Source organism: Gopherus evgoodei, chromosome 2 (genome assembly GCF_007399415.2).
Source record: "Gopherus evgoodei ecotype Sinaloan lineage chromosome 2, rGopEvg1_v1.p, whole genome shotgun sequence".
In the NCBI taxonomy this organism is placed as follows: Eukaryota; Metazoa; Chordata; order Testudines; family Testudinidae; genus Gopherus; species Gopherus evgoodei.
Genome location: NC_044323.1, coordinates 260,598,561 through 260,615,651, shown reverse-complemented (window position 1 = coordinate 260,615,651; position 17,091 = coordinate 260,598,561). Strand labels below are relative to the sequence as shown.

At 42.3% G+C, this 17,091-nt stretch overlaps 1 protein-coding gene across 1 annotated transcript in view; it reads right to left on the bottom strand.

Moving 5' to 3' along the window:
- Window positions 1-17,091, bottom strand: part of BAALC (BAALC binder of MAP3K1 and KLF4) — a 40,132-nt gene that overhangs the window by 6,092 nt on the left and 16,949 nt on the right. The window lies entirely within an intron of this gene.

Here is a 17,091-nt window from a genome sequence, read left to right as displayed (position 1 = left end):
AGCTGCCTCTGTGTCTCCTATCTATTTTTGTGATTTTTACTTTCACATTTCTCTGTCTTAAAAATGCCTCTCCCATCATTGTCACTGCATGAAAGACCCACACAAACAAAATGGGATATGAGTTAACATGGGCCAAGATCCTGCAAGCCACTGAACATGAGCAGACCTTCTCTCTACCTCAGAGCCCTGTTGACTTCATGAGTACAAGAGTTTCCCCATGCAGAGAGGCTTGCAAGATCAGGTCCTAACTCACTATACAAGGAAACAATGATGCTGACTGTATAGAAAGTACTATCAAATTCATAAAAAGGAAGACATTGGAAAAAAACTAGACATCTCTCCCCTTGAATCCCTTCTAACCTTAGTAATCTTAGGGGTTATTTATAAAAATGGTAGGTAAGAAATATTCCGATAAAAATATTATTTTTATTTAGAAGGGTACCATTAATTTTTATGAGGACTTATTGCATAATAGTCACAAACAAACATATTTTATTAAAACATTGTGTCCATCAATAGTCAAATTATTAATATTTTTTTCAGCTCTGGTTGAAGGTACTGCAAGGCAAACATAGAGCAATATGATATGGGTTAGCCTAAAAGAGTTTCTTCATCTTATTGCATGAACAGAACTAAGCTATCATTTATAATAAGCCTACTTCATTAAACTTGTAGTTATAATGCTGGGTCTCAAATCTGAGTTGTGGATCTGGCCAAAGTTATAACAACAATGAAAAAAAAGAACAAGGCTGGATGTGTCACTTTGGCTAATGTAGCTTTCATTGTTCAAAAATGCTTAACAATTTCTATTTATAAAGAGGCTTGCTTACATGCCAACAGAAAAAAATTATAATTTTATTTTATGGCTGTACAAGTGTTGTGATCACTGGATGGAGAAGTAAGGGTGCGTACAGAGATATAAAGGGGAAATAAATGTGAAGAGGAACTATACAGAAAACATTTATTGCTGTTTGAACTGTGTATTGCATCACCAAACCCAGTCTCATAAATCAGATATGAATTCAAGTGTAGCATTAAGGACACTATAAATGAAAGAGATGTAGTTCTGTATTCTCACCCAGAAATCTGCAGGGAATACACCTGGCAGGAAAAGCTGCCTTATCAATAGAAAGACTTTTCAGTAACAGGTTTCCAAAGAAAATGACCGAGAGAAGTAAAGTTGACTGAAATAGCAACAGGGGACATACCAAAACAGCTGTCCAAACTGCAAAAAAAGGTCCATCCAAATTTCCAGTCTTGATGCTGAAAGTGATGAAGGTGACAATGTGTGAGAAAGATGAATAAAAATATATTATTGCATTTTCCTAAACTGTTAGCAGATGGTGACAGAGCGTCCATGTGCCAGTTTCTCTCTAGGACTGTCAGCTGAAAAGAAATTAAAAAAAAATCCAAATAATCTTGGTTTGTATAAATAAAAAAATGGAATTGGCTTTTTTTTTAACATTAATAATGCATTTTATGTAAAGAAATATGTTTAAAAGTCCTTAATGCTTGGAAGTTGTCATTTTCTGTAAGAGGAAAAAACTGGTGTTTCTCTCATCTCTTTATCTGCATCTAACAAAGAGCTTCAGAGTTGATCCTGGCAATTACAGGCAGATGAGCCTGACATCATACTGGGCAAAGTGGTAGACACTATAGTAAAGAACAGAATTATCAGAGACATGGATAAACATTATTTGTCGGGGAAGAGTCAATATAGATTTTGTAAAGGGAACTCATGCCTCTTAGAATTCTTTGAGGGAGTCAACCAGCATGTGGATAAGAGGGATCCACTTGATATAGTGTACTTGGATTTTGAGAAAGCCTTTGACAAGGTCCTCATCAAAGGCTTTTAAGGAAACTATGTAGCAATTGAGATAAGAGGGAAGGCCCTGTCATGGAACAGAAACTAGTTGAAAGACAGGAAACAAAGGGCAGGAGGAATAAATGGTCAGTTTTAAGACTGACTATTGAGAGAGGTGGATCTCAATGGACTGCCGCCCATGGATCTGTATTGGGACTGTGCTGTTCTGAAAAGGGGAAATGAACATTGAAGTGGCAAAGTTTGCAGACGACATTAAATTATTCAGATAGTTACCACCAAAGCAGATTGTGAGAAATTACAGAGGGATCTCACAAAATGGGGTGACTGGGCAACAAAATGGCAGATGAAATTCAACATAGATAAGGGCAAAGTAATACACGTTTGAAAAAATAATCTCTGGTATACATTTACAGTGATAGGTTCTAAATCAGCTGTTACCACCCAACAAAGAGATCTTGGAATCACCACGAGGATAGTTCTCTGAAAACTTCCACTCAGTGTGCAGCAGTGGTCAAAAAGGCTAACAGTGTGCTAGGAACTATTAGGAAACGGATAGAAAATAAGACAGAAAATATCACAATACCACTAATAAATCCCTGGTACACCCAAGCCTTGAACCAGTTCAGGTTGCCTCCTCTCGAAAAGGATATAGTGGAATTGGAAAAAGTTCAGAGAAGGGCAACAAAGATGATAAAGGGTTTCCATAGAAGGAGAAATTAAAAAGATTAATGAGGTTTGTTTTAGAAAAGAGATGACTAAGGGGGATATGATAGAAGTCTATACAATCATGACTAGTGTGGAAAAAGTGAATAGAAATGTGTTATTTACCATTTCACACAATACAAAAAGCTGATGAAATTAACAAGCAGCAGGTTTATTAAACAAGAGGAAATACTTTTCATAGAACACACAACTAACCTGGGGAACGCATTGTCATGGGATGCCGTGATGGCCAGAAGTATAACTGGGTTCATAAAAGAACTGGATAAGTCCATCAATGGCTATTAGCCAAGATGGTGAAGGATACAATCCAATGTTCAGAACAACTCTAAATTTCTGACCCCCAGAAGCGGAAGATGGGGGTGGATCACTCCATAGTTGCCCTGTTCTGTACACTCCCTGTGAACCTTTGGTATGAGCCACTGCCGGAGTAAAGATACTGGGCAAGATGAATGATGTTCTGACCCAGTGTGGTAGCTCTTATATTCTTATTCCACAGCACTGACACCTTCCAACATTCAGCAATAAACATCTCCTCTCCTGCACCTCCATGAAGTCTACTCAAGCAGCTTGCATTTTAAATCTCAGACCTCCCTGCCACTCTCCAGACTAAGGTGTGCAGCAGAGTAGTAATAACAAATTTAAACATTTTATTAAAGCTAATGTTAAAAAAATTATATAATACATATGTTGGGAAAAGAGTGTCTGTACATCTAATATTAGATTATCTACAAATAAAAAGTTAGTTTTTAAAAGTCATATGCTACTTTTTTTCTTGGCCCAGTCACCTGGCATGGATCAGGGTTACAAAGGATTCTAGACTATTGTTGCACACTCAGATGATTTGCTGGAAGGGACCTGAGGAGCCAGTCAGTTATTTAGGAACAAGGGCTCAAGAACTATTTATGTATTTATGGCATAGCCTATGGAAACAAATGCAGGCTTGTTAGCCAAGAACTCCTAAGTTCTATGCCCCCCTCTGGTACTGACTTAGTGAGGCCTTGTGTAAATTGGTTCTACTCCCTGCTTCAGTTTCCCCATCTGAAAACAGAGCTAAGGATACTAATTTATCTCACAGAGGTGTTGTAAGCATGACTTACTATAGCTCTTTGAAGATGCACAGTGCTATAAGTGCTAAGTATTAATACCTACATTTGGACATTTCAAACATAAGCTGTGATGGGGTGTCCACTCCACACGAGGCCTGAAGGAGTTAAGGTAGCTAGGTGGTACAGTTAACTGCCTGGCCTGCACCTGGAGGAGGAGCCAGGGAGTAAAAAGATGGGTTTCAGAGGGGTAGCCGTGTTAGTCTTGGAACAGATTTATTTGCATAGATGTATCTTTCTTGGGATTGTGGAAAACCATAAACAGTGGAAATGGGAGATTTGGTTCATTTGTGTCCTCTGTTAATTTGCTGCTTAAATGCCATATTCTGCTGAGATTAGACATTCTGTCCAATACTTATCTGAAACTAACCAATTATCAGCATCTGGGACTGCAAATATCAGTTCCATTCTCTCTTTCCATTGAGCCCAGTTATCAGTTACATTGCCATTATCAGGGTCTATTGATGTACTGCAGGCTTTAGCCTTGTTTTAGTCTGACGCTATTATGTTTGCTTTTCTAAAAGTAAGAAACTATTTTAGAATCCTTGTTCATCAACAAGGGAATGATTTACTGAGCTGGCTGTAACACTATGAAAGACAGGCAGCATGCTGTTTCCTGGGAGGAACTGTTTGAAAGCAACAGCTACTGGAGAACTGTCTGAGAACTCAGGAGGCTGAAGAAGCCATGTTGTAAGCAGCCACAACAAACCCTGAGTGAGACCTTATGTGGCAGAAGATCCAGACACAACAAAGCATAAAACACTCACAAGACTAGAGAAAAACTGACTCTTGGAAATTCTAGCACAATCTGCTGCAAGTTTAAGGACTTAATGTATTCACTTTCCTCTTCATATATCACTGGTGTGAAGGAATCAGAACAACAATCCATTAGCAATGGAAGCTAGAGCACAAGATTGTGTTAACAAATCAGAACATGAAACATAATTTAGATGCTGGCTATTTCATTAATTCATATCTGAATCCTAATTAGAGAACAAACAAGGTCGTAAAGAAAGGACCAGGCACAGAACTTCTTGCTCTCCAGATAGCAAGCATTTGGCAGTGTTATAAAAAAAGTACAATACTGCCATCTCAAAAATAAAGGAATGACTGGTTACATTTTTTCCCTCTCTCACCATCTGGAAGTTGCAAGCTGTTAAGGTGGAAACATCCTATATCTGAGTCTCACCTAAGTATAATTTAAACCAAATTGCCGAGGCATTTATGTCATCATCATCATGTTGATAAATGCGAAGTAATGCACATTGGAAAACTGTATATATAAAATGCTGGGGACTAAATTAGCTGCTACCACTCTAGAAAGAGATTTTGGAGTCATTGTGTCTCTGAAAACATCTACTCAATGTGCAGCCGCAGACAAAAAAGGCTAACAGACTGTTAGGAAAGAGATAGATAACAAGACAAAAATAACAATGGCAATATATAAAGCCATGGTATATCCACGGTTTGGATACTGTGTGCAGTTCTGGGCACCCCATCTTAAAACAGATATTAGAATTAGAAAAGTACAGAGAATAGCAACAAAAATGATTAGGAATATGGAACAGCTTCCATATAGGGAGAGATTAAAAAGACTGAAACTGGTCGGCTTGGAAAGAGATGACTATGGGAGATACGACAGAGGTCTATAAAACTATGAATGGTGTGGAGAAAGTGAATAAGGAAACGTTATTTACCTCTTCACATAACACAAGGAGTCACCCAATGAAACTAATAGGCAGCAGGTTTAAAACAAACAAAAGAAAGTAATTCTTCACAGTCAACCTGTGGAACTCATTAGCAGGGGATGTTGTGAAGGCCAAAAGTATAACTGGGCTCAAAAAAGAATTAGATATGTTCATGGAGGATAGGTCCGGGGTGTCCCTAATTCTCTGACTACCAGATGCTCGGACTAGATGACAGGTGGTGGATCACTCGATGAATGGCTATGTTCTGTTCATTCCTTCTAAAGCATCTGGCACTGGCCATTTTCAGAAGACAGGCTATGGGGCTAGATGGACCATTGTTATGACCCACTATGGCCATTGTTATGTTCTTATCATAGTAATGTCAGAGTGCCTGTTTTCACACACCCCTTCCTCTCTCTTCACTTGCAGAGCTCTCAGAGAAGCAGTGTCCCACCCGCAGGTATCAGTTGACATAATTTATTTAGACTTTCAAAAGATCATTGCGAATACTCCTCACAAGATGCTACAGAAGAAGTAAAGTAGCCATCAGCTGAGAAGCAAAGTATTGTCATGGATGATACTGGTGAAAAGACAAGAAACAAAGAGTAGGAATAAAGAGTGAATTTTCATCATGTCAAAAGGTTAGCAGCAGGATGCCTCAAGGTTCTATACTAGGTCCAGTGTTGTTTAATATATTTATTAATGACTTGGAAAAGAAGTGAACTGTTAGGTAGCAAACCTTACAGATGACACTTACTTAGGCTGGTCAAGTCCACATAGGGTGACCAGACGTCCAGATTTTATCAGGACTGTCCCGATATTTGCTTGTTTGTCCCACATCCTGACCGATGTTCAGTCGGGACACTGGACAAACAAGCAATTTTGCCCTCCGCTCCAGCACACAGGCGGAGCCCGGAGGGGCTCGTGCCCCCTAGCCCCGACTCTGCCCTCTCCTTCCCCCATTGGATCCCTCCCCAAATCCCTGGCTCTTCCCCAAGCGTGCCATTCCTCCTCTCTCCCAGGCTTGTGCCGATCAGCTGTATGGTGGCGCAAGAGCTGGAGGGAGGCCCGGAGGACGCAGGGGAGCACGGGGTGAGTGAGTCCGGCCTGGCCTCCAGCACAGGCAGGAGTGAGTGAGTCCGGCCTGGCCTCCAGCACAGGCAGGAGGATGGGGTGGTACCTGCAGGGGCAGCCCTGGGTCTGGACTGAGGAACCGGCTCCCTGTACGTGCCCATGGGTGGGGGTGGGGGGGCAGCAGCTGCCTGTGTGAGGACTCCAATGGGGCTTCACCTCCCGCCACGTGGAGGCAGCAACAGCCCCGTTCGTTCCCCTGCGTGACCCAAGTGGGATGGGGGAGCTGGGGCCTGCTGCCCCCACTCTGGGGCCACCTGCGGTGCTCTGTGGGGCAGCTGGGTGCAGGCCGGGCCCGGGCACATTCAGGGTGATGGGATTGCACCACCCGGCAGGGCGGGCTGTAGGGAAACCCCTCCCCGGGGTGGAGGCAGCGGCAGCCCCGTTCATTCCCCTGCGGAACCTGAGAGGGACTAGAGGGCTGGGGCCTGCTGCCCCCACTCTAGGGCTGCCTGTGGGATTGCACCAGCTGGGCACCTTCCCCTACGGGGGGAGGTGGAGAGGAGGCGAGATGGTGTGGGGGGGGCACTCTGGTGGCTTTTTTTTCCCTCTGACGCCCTCCACATCCCAATATTTCAGTTTTGTCATCTGATCACCCTAAGTCCACAAAAGATATGAGGAACTTCAGAGGGCCTGACCAACTAGGTGATGGGGCAACATGGTGGCAGATGAAGTTCAAAGTTGATGAATGCAAAGTAATGCACATTGGAGAGAAACATTTGAATTATTAATATACTTTACAGGGTTACAAATTATCTGTATCAACTAAGGAAAGTGACCTGGGCATCGCTATGTACAGCTCAATGAAGATCTTGGCTCTATGTTCAGCTATGGGCAAAAAAGCAAATAAGGCTACATAAGAAATAGAATGGAGAATTGTGATCTGTATGAAATGCTGAAGCGACATTTGCACCTTCTTCTGTCCCAAACCCCTGAGAAGTCCCTTCTGTACAGAGCACCATTGGAAGAGCTTCCACTACATGCCAGGGAGAAGGCATTCTGTGCAAACAGAGGGAGATCTGCTTGGGGGTGTGCCCCTTCATATATATTCATGGAGGGGAGACTCCACCTACCTTTGCAAACATTTAGGGCTCAGTGCTGCTTTCTGACTGGCAGCATCATACCACAAAGCTTGGGAAAGCAGCAGGAAGCTATATATCTTGTGTGTATACAAAATAAATAACTTATCAAGATATGGCCAATCACCACTCTTCTTATGTGTCATGCCCTTTGGACTAATCTCTGTATGTTTGTCTTACATTAATTTGTCTTCAGATCATGGACAGGACCACCTGTTCTGTTTGGAAAGTAGCTCATGCATTTTCAACACAAGTAATATGAAGTGTATGCATCCCATGCAGCGCAATCAGTGATTTTTCAATATACTACAACAGGTGATACCTAATGAAAGACAGAGGACAGGATCAAGCACTTACAGACTCTGCTCTCGCAGTGAGCTCCATGTGGACTCACCCCTGTGCTTGTGCAGGTACAGACATTTACTAACATGGAGCTTTTTTGCAGATTTTTGGGACAGGGATTTTTCCCCCACTGATATGTCAGGATACAGAATAACGCCTTGATACTGATATGTTTGGGTGTTGTAACTGTCTTGCAAATAGACTTGATGTTGCATCCTGTGATGGGGTGTACCAGGCCCAGAGGCACCTGCTGAAGGCCTCAGGATACTGCCACACACTATCCCAGAAAGAAGCAATATAGAAGTCCCCAGGCTGCCTAGAGTGGCTGCAAGGAGCAGCCAATCAGGGCCCAGGAGGGCCATGTAAAAACAACTGCAGTGCTCAAGACAAGCAGTTGCTGCCTGGAGCTGGAGGAGTGTGGGTTGCATTCTTGGATGGCTGAGGGAGGTCCAGGACTGCAGACAGAAGAGCTAAAGAGGACACAGTAGCATATACTTCCTATTCAGAGGGTTCCTGGGCTGAGAGCAGGAGTAGTGGGTGGGCCTGGGTTCCCTCCCCACATTAGCCATGGGGGAGTGGCCTGAATATTGAAATGGTACACACTCTCAGAAGGGGAACTGAATTGCTTAGTGGCTCAGCTGGAGATCTGGGGCCAGAAGGATCCAGAGAGGGCAAAGCCATTGCCTCCATGGAGGAACCTTGGGGTATGGCTCAATATTCAGGCCAGGTAAAGACTGTCATACTATTAAAGGACTGAGCCTAGGAAAGGATGAAGGACATTATGGAGGGCCCTGAAGTAGGCCCAGCTGGACTGTATGCCGCAGAAGGGATTTGTTTTGTTGCACGCCAACTATGCATGACTTGGTCAAAGGGCTGAGTCTCCAAAGAACTACCTGAAAAACCACTGACAGGAGTCACCACAGACTGAGAGTGGAGCAGATGCACACCTGGGCTGGGGACACTCACAAGAGGTGGGTGCTACCCTGTTACACACCCCATGCACTGATACACCATCATAAAATAAAGAGACAAATATCATGGCTATATTTGTTCTGGAAGGAAAATACAGATGGTACCAAACTTAACAACATGCCTGTGATCACAACACCACACACAAAATAACAGGCTTAAAACTTGTCTAATCATCTCGTACAGAAATTTGAATGTAAGTTGTGGTCTTCGTTTTAAGGAGTGGAATGACTTTCCAGGTCCAGGAGAGCAGTAAAAATTAAAAAAAAACAAAACCAAAACATAAATTGGGGCCAGTCAGCCTTGACAATAACCCTTTTATTAGGCCTTAAATAATAAATACTTAGTATATAAAGAGGTTTATGTTATTAAAGAACTCTGCAAACACTTACAACACCTCTGGGAGGTTGGTAAACATTACTACCTTCATTGATTTTTCCCAAAGCCACAGAGGAATCCAGTGCCAGACGGGGCTAGATCCCAGCATGACCTTCCGGCTCCTTGTCCTGCACTCTGGCTCTTATTTACTGGATACAGTACTCATCTAACATGACCTCTTCCTTCTGCTGATGTGCCCACAGGAGGAGGGCAAAGAAGAAGGAAACAAAAACAGTTTCCTCCTGATTCTTCTATTTTGGGGTGGCATTTGCCTTCCCTTTTTCCACCTGGAGGAGCAGGGGTTCAATCTGCCACTCTCTGTGGATCCTCTGAGAGCCACACTCAGAAAGCCAGGGCCTCCTGCATGGCAGCCTAGTGTCTCTTTGCTGCCTCCCAGTCCTCTGGAAGCACCTTAAGAGTGAAAATGGATTCCACAGTGCAGGGAGAGGGAGCAGAAACATTAAACAGTGTTAGGTTTTATTAACTTTTCTGAGTACTCCCACAGGGTTTGGGCAATGTTGTTCTCATAGCCTTAAATATAGCAACACAAATGGTTCTGCAATAATAAGTCAATTAGTGATAAAAAATTACAGTGTTTTGAATGGGAGAAAGTGCTTCTGAATCACTCAGCTGACATGTTCCTTGGTTGCTATGGTGAAAATGTATTTGTTTAAACCAGTTAAAGAAATACTAGGAATTCAATATTCCTTCTGTATTATCCAAGGGTTAAAACAATAATATTAATGTAACTTTGGGGATGATTGTTTTTCTTGTTTCTGGTTATGAAAGTACTAGAATATAACACTAATTTTCATTTGTTATTTTGCTGACATCCTTTTAGCTGTAACTCTTCAATCAACAACTCTTACCAAGAATTTCCTATTGTGCACCTTGGAAATAATCCATAGGCAAACAAAACAGGGTCCATTTTCATTATTCAGCCACTGGAAAATGTATTTACATTATCAGAGATCTCAGATCTCCACTTGTTACCACAGCAAAGTTTTCCAACAGTAACATACGTATAATCCTGGGTTAATATTGCATTTATGTTCTGCACATCCATATGTCAAATCAATTATTTTACTCTGGTAAAGAACAGCAAATAGGTGATTAATTCTTCTTTAGAGAGGGAGGTAAACAATTATTTTCAGTTCTAATGTCTTAAATTACAAAACAATGAAATTTTTTTTTATCTGAGAGGTTATACAAGACCTACTCTGACCTGTAAGAGTCACCATAGCATCCCCTCACAACATTTCCCCTTTCTGACTTTCCTCCTCACCTTCAACCATGTGTTGGTGTGACGATGCTGTTCTGGTGGGACCCAACCGAGAGTGCCAGTTCAGGACCAATTGCTCAAACAGGGCAGTCACAGCCCAAGGCTGGGGTTTTTCCACCTCTAAGGCAAACCAAACCAGCCAGACAAAAATGACTTCGGTTTCACCCCACTGGCTAACCACAAGTCAAACAAGCAATTTCCTTAGACACTCCAATCTCCCAGTATCACCACCAGTGCCACTTGTCCTGGGGATGAATGGTTATGAAAACCAACACCTCAATAAAAGAAAAAGGTTCTCTCGATCCCAAAGGACCAAGCCCCAGATCCAGGTCAATATACACATCAGATCTTACCCACAAATCACGCTGTTGCCAATCCTTTAGAATCTAAAATCTAAAGGTTTATTCATAAAGGGAAAAAAGTAGAGGTGAGAGCTAGAACTGGTTAAATGGAATCAATTACATACAGTAATGGCAAAGTTCTTAGTTCAGGCTTGTAGCAGTGATGGAGTAAACTGCAGGTTCAAATCAAGTCTCTGGAGAACATCCCCTGCTGGGATGGGTCATCAGTGCCTTGTGTAGAGCTTTGGTTTGTAGCAAAATCGCTCCAGAGGTAGGAAGCAGGATTGAAGACAAGATGGAGATGAGGCAGCCTTATACAGGCTCTTCCAGGTGTAAGAACACTTTGTTCTTACTGTGGAAAATTACAGCAAAATTGAGTCTGGAGTCACATGGGCAAGTCCCTGCCTACTTTGCTTAGTTACAAGGCGTATCTGCCTCCTCTCAATGGGTCAGTTGTGTAGCTGATGGTCCTTAATGGGCCATCAAGCAGGCTAAGCAGAGCTAACACCAACGTGTCTGGGGTGTCACCCAGAACTACAGCACCAATTTGAAATACAGACAGTATACAGCCAATACTTATAACTTCAACTACAAAATGATACAGACATACAGACAGCATAATCATAACCAGTAACCCATAACCTGGTCCTAGACACCTTATATGACCCCCTTTACACAAGATTTGGTGCCACTACAGGACCTTGGTTGCAAACCATGTTCTATATGGTCCCAGTTTATATCAATAATGTCAAAGCTGGACTCTTTTCTGACTGATGAGGATTAGATCTCACTTCTTCTGAAGCCCATAAGCATTATTTATGAGTGTGCTGGAGTCACTAGAAATCTCTTCAAGGTGTTTGTAGCCTTTTATGTTATTTAAAGTGAATTTAGTAATGTGGTATTATGCCACTGTAGGTTTGGCTCTGGTGGCTAGTTTCAAGCTCAACAGAGTGAAAGTCACTTCTGCTACTTGCTTCAGATTTAGAGTCTCTAGGAACACATAGTGACATGCATACATTCTGAAGTACAGGGTCTAGTATGTTTTACAAGTGTTATTAAAGTTGCAATTAAGGTCATGATTACCCATGCATATGGAAATTATGTAAAGACCTATGGACAAGTTACAAATATAGTCAGATTCGCATCCTTAACAATATTCTTAAGGTCTGATGGATGCCTTGCCAATTGATCATCAGTAGAAGGATAGTTCCTGTTGGAGTTTTCCTATACGGAACTCATTTTACCCAGTCTGGGAGCCTTCTTTTATCTTGTGATTCTGACACCTACACTCTGCACAAGTGTGTGAAGGTGTCCACCCTCTTTTTCCTTATTTGTATTTGTTCCTTAAAAATAATGGTGTACCCAGGGCCAGTGCTACCATTAAGGTGAACTAGGCAGTTGCCTAGGGCGCCAAGATTTGCGGGTGCCAAAAAGCAGTGCCCCCAATTTTTATTTTACAGTGGTTCCTCTCTGAGCGCATGGTCGCTGCTCCACTTCTCCCACCTCCCAGGCTTGCAGCACCAATTAGCTGTTTGCGCCGCAAGTCTGGGAGGGGAGGAGAATTAGAGTGGTGGCGGCATGTTCAGGGAGGACATGGAGCAGAGGTGAACTGGGGTGGGGAGGTGCTGCATGGCTCCCGGGGGGGGTGAGCTGCCATGGGGGAGGGCGCATCAGGGCAGGGGGGGAGCTGCCGTGGGGGGGGTGCGTCAGGGCGGAGGGGGAGGTGGGGAGCTGCCGCAGGGCTGGGGCGGGGCGAAAGGTGGAAGTTTCGCCTAGGGCGCAAAACTTCCTTGCACCAGCCCTGGGTGTACCCCATTTTTCATAGGTTGGTTATAGTTCCTTTTATTCTCTTTAGCTTTTATGCATAACATATAGCCTGCGGTTAGGGCCCGTGTTAGAACAACGTGACTACCAGGTATCTTGTAGTCAAAATTACTCTTACAGTTAATTTTTAAGCCATTGACACATCTTTTCCTGTAATCTTGTAGCATAGGGTCATTCTTTGGTCACTTTATTTATGTCAAGCATTTCTTAGGCATAAGGCCTAGTATGGCCAAGCTGACATTTTACATGTCTGTAGGCTTTGCGTTTCAGCCCTACTTACTTAAATACCTAATGCATTCTTATCCCTTCTGACTACTGATCAATTTTATACTTCTATAATCCTACAATTAAATCTATTTAGCATACAATTATTATATATTACATGATATGTTAGTTATTCATAACATTACACAATAAATGAATGATAAAATGAAGTAATTGGCTACAGTAGTCCATCTTCCCAGCAGCTGAATGTGTTGTTCAGGTACCAGAGAACTTGATTCATTTCACAGCAGTACACTGTGCTACTCCGTACCATTAGGCTAGTCCCAACCACCTTATTGCGCTGGAAGTCTGCAAGATATAAAGTGCTTTAATTTTTCTTTGATGCTGAGACTCAGATCTTCCTGATATGAAATCCACTGGTGCAATAGAGGCAGTGTGAAAGGACCGGTAAAAGGAAGGCAACTGATGTGGGTTAAGGTTTGCGGGAATTCCAGACGTGAGACTTTAGGAAGGATTTGAATGAGAAGAGATTGTAGGCTTTGGGGTGCTGGAGTGAGAAGGAATTCCGTAGGATCAGCAGCATGGGAGGCACAAAGCTGGGAATGGGAGGATATGAATGGGGTGTGAAGGTTGGTAGCTGCAGGAACTGAAACACAACAAAATCTATTGCTAGAAGAATGGAGAGTCAAAAATCAAAACTAGTGGGATGGGGCAATTATTTTGCTCTTCTGCAGATGGCCAGCCTTTCCCCTGGATGGGTTGCCCTGCAACACAGTCAGAATACATGATCTTCCAGGAAGACCTAAAGGGTCAAGATAACTTTTGCTTGATGAGGTACATGAGATTTTAACACTCAACCAGCTGAGGGCAAATCAGAAAACTTGACTCTTCAATCAACTGACTAGAAAGATTTAAAAATAAATTCAACAACTTTAAAAAAAAAACCCAACAACTTGACCTCCTGCTGTGACGCTCACAGTCACAAACTCCCTCAGTACAAAACTGCACCTTCATTTACCCATTTCCTTTTTTAAAAGCATACACTGTTACTGATCATAATAGAAAAAAAAAGGCAAAATAGGTTTTAGATGCTAAAGAAATAATTATAAGTACTTAAGCCAACAGCCAAGAAAATTGTTGGAGAGGAGCAAATTACTGATTACTGTACAAAAAAGGGACAAGCCATCGTTTCTATGCAAGTCCACTGGTGGGAAATGTACATACTCACACAGCATGTAGCATCACTGGCCTAATCGCTGAGAATGCTGTGTTTAGCTGTCAACAGTCCCTCAATGTTGAGCTGTAGTATTCTCAGGGCTAGTTCAAAGGCTTAAATGTTGGTGGGTGGGCAGAATTACATCAGGAATGTTGGCTGGCAAGTGACCAAGATTCAGTCCTGGAAAGGACTTCAAATGCTGTCTGCTGGTTGGATCATCAGTTTCCCTGGTATGAACCAGGTACTCATGGGTTGCACGAAAAAATGCTGAACCTCTTTCTTGTCACTTGAAATATGAATCCCACCCAACTACCTTAGCATAATCCTCGATAGATTTCTTACATATCTTAACCATCTGAGGAAAACTGCACCTAACGTGAGGACTCAGAACATATCTTCTAAGCAAACTGGCCAGGACTTCGTGGTGAGCAAATGCTCCAGTTCTCTGATCATCTGAGTTAGCTCTCTGTTACTCTGCAGCTGTACTCTGGCCTGGCTCCATTCATCTCACAAGAAGTTGGTTGACACACAAATACATTCAACTGTGCACACTGTAACTGGGAGGATTCCATCCACACCAGCACTGTGGCTCCCTGAGGTAGCCACTCATCCACACATCCATTGTGAGGATGCTACAGTCTCAATGGTTGAGAAGATCAGGGCAAACCCAAACCTACCATCATACACTCCTCTTTGACTACCCAAAAGCACACCTGTCTTCAAAGCACCCATTGTGGGCCCACTTGCCGTGCCCAGATTGCTCATGGGTCCTTCTGAACACATATCGAATGGACCAGGGTCAATATGCAGCCATCTTCATGCCTGAGCACAGGTGCTGGAACTAGGGATGCTTGGGGTGCTGCTGCAGCCCCTGACTTGAAGTGGTTTCCATCATATACAGGTTTACAGTTTGGTTCAATGGCCCTCAGCACCCCCACTAGACAAATTGTTCCAACACCCCGCACCTGAGGCCAATGAGAGAATCCTACATATGGCTGTGGCCAAAGACAGACAATGTCACACAGCACTAAAAACTGCCCTCTGACCAGATTTGAGGGTGGTCTGAGGGCTCTGCACTTTGCTAATGAGGGTGCTGCGAAGTGGCTTGGCAAGCTCTGCATCTGATCAGAAAAACTGGCATAATCCAACAAAATAGCACTGCTCCATCTCTGTCCAACAGGAGGCCTGATGTTAAAGAAAAATTAGCAGCATTGCTGCACAGCTTTTCAGTCCTGGCATTAACTGAATCTGAGCTTAAAATAAAAAACAACTTTGAACCTCAGAATTTCTTACACTGCAATTGAGTTCTTTTGCCTTTAAGGTGTGCACTACACTGAAAGTGGGACTGGACTGGTTATTATGACTGTTTTGCGCCTATAATGCTGTTCTTGTTACAGGTATCCAAACCTCTGTCACCTTGAGACTGGATTACAATTATGTTCTCAACATGAGGCTATCCCTAAACACCATTAGGAAGTTTCAGTAATGCAGAATGCAGCAGCCTTAGCAGTGTTTACATATGAAACACATTACATGTGTACTCTGTGATTGGGACTAACTTCCATTACATTTCCAAGTTCAATGTTAGCGGTGTATGTGTGTGTGTGTGTGTTTTATCTGTATATCCCACATGGCTCAGGACCCACTAGCCTCTCTCCTGGAGATACCAAGACAGCTAGGGAGGCCCTCTACTGAGGGCCTATGCACAAGGCACATTCAGTGAATTTGTTTTACCCATGTGCAAATGACTACACAAGGTGGAAGGCCATGTGGAATCAGTCCCACTCCATCTACTTTGAAATGCAGGGGGAATCTAGGGAGACAGATTGTAATTATACAAATTGGAATTCATCTGGGATTTTGTGAAAAATGGTATGGTCTGTTGATGAACCACAAATGATGAGGGTCCTGATTATACAACCCATCCTAAAGTCCCCACCTCTATCAGCACAGTAGCTCAATACAAGACCACTGATTTAGGGAAGAGTACCACCAACAGAACTGTAAACCTCACTTAGTGAGGCACATGGGGTTTCCTTGAGAATCTCCCATCTGAGTGCTGAAAAGATCCAGCCTTGCTCAGGGCAAGACCTGATAAGATTACAACTCGAGTTTGTATAATGGCAAAAACAATTTCCCTTCCATCAATTGTGTCAAATATTTAAACTAAAATTTATTCATTAAGGATTTCTGGTACTTATTTACCAAAAATAAACAAATAAAAATATTTTGGAGGAGATAGAGGAATATTATGTATTTAGAGGAGCCCATCAGAATACACTAGGTATTTCTGACAAATATATATTTAAATGAACAATATTTTAAAAGAAACAACCCCATAACATGTAAAAATGCTAAATGGCCATGCAGCACAAACTTCCCCCACGCCCCCTCAAAAAATTATCCACTTTCCCTATTCATCACCCGTAGCCACATTTGCTTCTGTAGTATCCTTTCCAATATAGGCCACAGACTAGCAAAGCACTTAAACACGTGCTTAATTTTAAGCATGTGTGTAGTAGTGTCATTGACTTCAGTGGATGACCTGAGTAATTATAGTCTGGTAGACTGACATCCATCCCAAGCAAGATAATGGAGAGATTGATATAGGACTTCACAAAGAATTAAAGGATTGTAATATAATTAATGAAAACCAACATAGGTTTATGGAAAATAGATACTGTCAAACTAACTTGATTTTTTTATGAGATTACATTTTTGGTTGATAAAGATAATAGCGCTAATGTAATAGATTTTTGTAAAGTGTTTGACTTGATATCACATGACATTTTAGTAAAAAAATTAGAATTATATAAAATTAACATAGTACACATTACATGGATTAGAGACTGATAGGTCTCAGTGTAACTGTAAATGGGGAATTGTCATTGAGTGGGAGTGTTAACATTTTTACCAATGACCTACAAGAAAACAAAATCATCACTGAAAAAGTTTGCAGATGACA